The sequence below is a fragment of the Lytechinus pictus genome, chromosome 10 (assembly GCF_037042905.1).
Source record: "Lytechinus pictus isolate F3 Inbred chromosome 10, Lp3.0, whole genome shotgun sequence".
Classification (NCBI taxonomy): domain Eukaryota; kingdom Metazoa; phylum Echinodermata; class Echinoidea; order Temnopleuroida; family Toxopneustidae; genus Lytechinus; species Lytechinus pictus.
This window is the reverse complement of record NC_087254.1, coordinates 4267339-4272027: the sequence shown is the minus strand read 5'-3', so window position 1 is coordinate 4272027 and position 4689 is coordinate 4267339. Positions and strand designations below refer to the sequence as shown.

At 36.9% G+C, this 4689-nt stretch overlaps 1 long non-coding RNA gene across 1 annotated transcript; it reads right to left on the bottom strand.

The window, feature by feature from the left end:
• Positions 1-1381: 1381 nt before the first annotated feature.
• On the bottom strand, positions 1382-4311 carry LOC135155832 (uncharacterized). Its single transcript, XR_010294964.1, has 2 exons — positions 3862-4311; positions 1382-1752 (listed from the first exon to the last, which is right to left on the bottom strand). It is a non-coding gene; the product is annotated as an uncharacterized LOC135155832 (long non-coding RNA).
• Between the last annotated feature and the right edge of the window lie 378 nt (positions 4312-4689).

Here is a 4689-nt window from a genome sequence, read left to right as displayed (position 1 = left end):
AAAATATGACTCTGAGAAAAGCCAAGTGTATTTTAGCACAGTAGCGTAGTATAAGCATTAACCCAGAGAGCTCCCGCCCGCACAGCGGGCGGGAGCCCAGAAGCTTACCGTGTATTTTACCATTGTCACCGGACTAGGGTGATTTATGGTCTAAATATTTCTCCAAATGAATTGTGAAAACAGAAAGTATACAATTACCATGATTATATGGATGAAGGTCTAACGAGTGGCAGATTCCTGACATCTGGGCACAGTCTGGAACCTCAAAAAAACGAAAAGTTCTCTCCTTCTACCCCGTCTCGATCGGCCATTTTTGTTAAAAATCGTAACAAAATGGCCGATCGAGACTGGGTAGAAGGAGAGAACTTTTCGTTTTTTTGAGGTTCCAGACTGTGCCCAGATGTCAGGAATCTGCCACTCGTTAGACCTTCATCCATATAATCGTGGTAATTGTATACTTTCCGTTTTCACAATTCATTTGGAGAAATATTTAGACCATAAATCACCCTAGTCCGGTGACAATGGTAAAATACACGGTAAGCTTCTGGGCTCCCGCCCGCTACGCGGGCGGGAGCTCTCTGGGTTATATAAGCATAAGCGTCGGTGGTGCAAAGGAAATAACGCCGCATGTCAACAATGCGCTTAATTATTTTTTAGAAGGGACGCTTCCATTGGTTGACCAAAACATGTAAAAAGTTGAATGATTGGTTGATGATAAAATATTAGGCGTTTCAGAGATAAAATAGGGGACGTCCTTTTATACAGAGATAAAACAATTTTCAGAATACCGATTTAAGAGAATTTTAGCGAGCTGTTATCTTGCTGAGTTACAAGAAAAGTTAAAACAATTTTCAGAATACCAACCAAGCCCTGGCGCTTTATTCAGTCACACACATTGCCATTGGTTCCCTATTTCCACCTCTATTTACTCTCAGTGCACAAGCGTGTGTTTGTACAAATCAACACCTACTGGTTCCAAACACCCTGATTTGATTCATGACATGAAAACAAATAGGTGGTTTTTTTTGGAGGGGGGTGTTTGTTCATGTACTACATGTATGTAGGCTAGGCCTAAGAATTATTTGATGTTTACTAACAGTTTAGAAAATCTATTTCATTAACTTTTATTTGAACTTGGAGACTAGATTTCAAAATGAAAATGGGTATACATGTAGCTGGAAATTAGGCCTAACTAATCTTAGCTTTGTCAGAGTCAACCATCATTCAATAAAAAGTTGGCAGATTTTATTCAAGTTTCAAGTGAAATTCAACTTCAAACCGAGTCAGATCAAACTAAAAAACTAAACTTCTTGCTGACTTGCACTCTGACTCTGTTTATTTTCTTCAAGAATTTGAAATTCATTTGTTTAAGATCTACTTACCTTATACTTCGCCTTCTGTCAAGGGTAGCAGGGACGGATTTGATTACTTTGGCCCTCTTTTCCATTGCATCTTCTGAAAAATCGTCCTTGTATTTATTCATTTCATATTCCACTGCCGCATCGATGTGCCCGTGGTGTAGGCTGACCCTCGACACCGGCCGGGCCCGGGACAACGGCCGTCCATTTGCGTTCGACATGCTGGCTGCCGCTGCTGGGGCCGGAGGAGGTGGATTGTTGTTATCTAAATTTTTCAACTCTTCTTCTACCTCAATATTGGTCACAGTTGCAGGAGTATTTGATGCCTGTTTTGTCGATCCAGATCCATAGAGATCATCTGTATTTGGTGCTATGTTGTCCAACTCTTGATCTTCTGTAAAGAAGAAATTAAAAAGTTCGCAATCAGGGAACAATCTTACACTATATCGCGAACTTTTCGAAGTTTTGACAACTTCCGGATCTGTAATTACCGTACCGTACCGATCGATTACGGTACGGTATATCGAAACAACATTAAAACGAGTCTGTTGTTCATGAAAAAATAAGAAAAATAACAAATATACAGGCCTCAATTTCAAGGAAATTGAATATGCATTTCTATATCATAGCAAAAATGGAAAATGAAAGGGGTACAAATCTCTCAGACAAGTCCTGAATACCACACGATAAACTTTTGATTATTTCCTGAATCACGCAACAAGCACATAAATTGTTTCGTTTGCTTGCTTCGCTCACTCTAATTTTCACATTTTAGCGTATAGCTCGGGCAAAATTAATATAACAATAAATTAAAAAAAACAAATTTGTGATGATTTAACAGAATATCCAAAAAATAATTTCATTTATTTAACATTTCACCCTTCACCTGCATGTTACAATTGCCCCTGACACTAAACTGTTAAAAATAAAACCCAGAAAAGAGAATTGCATAACTTGGAACAGATTTGTCAATCATTTATTTCGAGGGAAAAGTATATCGCCTTATATTTGTAAGTTTAGAAATTGGAGCTAGGCATAACTTTGAACATAATCTGTCGATTTTCTTTTGTTACAACGCAAAATATGAGTTTTGTCCTAAAGTTTGCGTATTATTTGTTTCATTGTAATCAGAACCTTCAGTGTTTTTGTTCTTTTTCTGTTTATGATAATCTAAGATATCACTTTAAGAAATAAAATAAATAAATAAATTGACAAAATGAGAGTGTATTGAGTGTTACAGGTTCTTCTAATGAAACTGAGTAGGGGCCTATACGCTATAAAAAAATTGTCGATATAAGCTAAAACATAAGAACATTTTGTCAATCATGATGCTTTTACAAGGAAAATGGTATGGGCCTATAACCTTTTCTATAAGCTCAGACACGAGCAATGATAATGATTTGTCCAATGGATATGCATAATATTTATTAAAGCAAATTTGCAGCCAAAGGCTGGATTACATAATGCTTTCAGAGTAGGCCCTATAATGCAAATTTAAAAAAAAAAGAGAAATGGGTAATAAAACTAATAAAGGAATAGCGAGTGAAATGACAGGAGAAATGGGGATCAAAATAATTTGCTTCTCATACATGTACCCCCACCCTTCTTCTGAATAACCTAACCGCCTAATTGTTCTTGGCTCGGCCCTGCATGCAACCTACATGTATATACCCCGCATCAATCATAAAGGATATTTGATTGATCTTTGGGCTGCCAAAAATCAATTCCATCAGTGAAACCAGCTCCATGCACGATCAAATCGCTAAGATTACGGAGCCCATTACTATATGTAAATCCAAAGTTCAACTGATCACTCGTTGTCGGCAATATGTCTTTCAGAAATGCGTTGAATAAAAAAAAAGTTCGGAAAGGACCATGATTATAATATTTTGTTTGAAAACGGCATTACCCACACATAGAGCAAGTTCACCCCGACAAAAAGTTGATTTGAATAAAAACCAAAAACAAAATCAAACAAGCATAAAGCTATAAAAAATAATCAACAAAACTGAATGTAAAGTAAGAAAGTTATGATATTCTGTAAGGTTTTGCTTAATTTTACAAAACAGTTTTCGCAGGCATCCTGGACCCCCTGGTCAGTGTATAGCAAATAAGTGGACCGATGACATCGCCCACTTATATGTTCTCCGCATTGTCATGCCAAACAAATTTATATGGAATTGACATTGTTTTAACATTTTGTGTAGTGCTCAGCTCACTCAAAAGTGTCCTTATTTTCAAATCAGCAAAAATTTAAACCCAAAAAATATATGCCCTTATAACAACTTCTTTTTTTTTTTAATGAAGCGATATTTCAAACTCTACTTTCATATTTGAAGTCCGAAAATGATGAAATTTTAAACATTATTCTCTCTTCTTTTTTTTCTCTCCCTCTCTTTATTCAAATCAATTCTAGGGTGGACTTGACTTTTTCAAACTTTTAAAAGGACAATAGCCTATTTTGTATGAAAACAATCGCATTAACCACTGAAAAAAACCGTACCCAGTGCCATCAGTCTCGATGGGGGCATATGATGTTCTATTCCGAGAGCGTTTGTCGTCACCGGTTGAGGGGCTCTCTGTCTCTCCAACTCAATATTGAGAGGGGGTAACTTGTTCCCCTTATTCATCAAAACCGGTATATAATATTCCAAATAAATTCCAATTACTCCTTATTCGGTAACGATATAGATCAATGGTTCCAAGGAACGCAGCAGCTTGAAGATCTTCATCACACTAAACTGCCAAGGTTTCAGTCCATTTTGTCCACCATAATAATTTACCCTTCACGGGACCCTTCACCACAGACAACAAGGCTCAAGTTAGAATTCACAATATACCCGATCCGACAAAATACTAATCAAATCAAATGATTTTGATACTATCTCTACTCTTATTCTGAGATGGAGAACAGATACAGGACCCTATCGCCTGCTGTCACAGGACGACGCCATTTTAGTTTTTAGTTTTTTTTTTTTGTTCATGAAGAGCAGCCAGGCATGCATGCATGGAAGCACCAATCGATAAGTTTTTTTGTTTCCATGCAGTGATGTCATCGATAAGTGTGTTTTCACCACTGATATCTGCAAACAGATCACTTGTTTTCATCATGGGCATATATAGCTGGTGTATTTTTCTCATTCTTAGGGGGTGGAGTAGATATGGGGTGTAAAATAAATAAATAAATAAATCTTTTCCCGCCATGGGGAATAACTTCTATATTCTATTTCTTTAAAAGAGAGAAAATGATAAGATGGGATCATTTGAGGAATGCTCCAAAGGAAGTAATTTCAAATCGTTCGAAGCAAAATAAAGCCCGTATATTCATTAC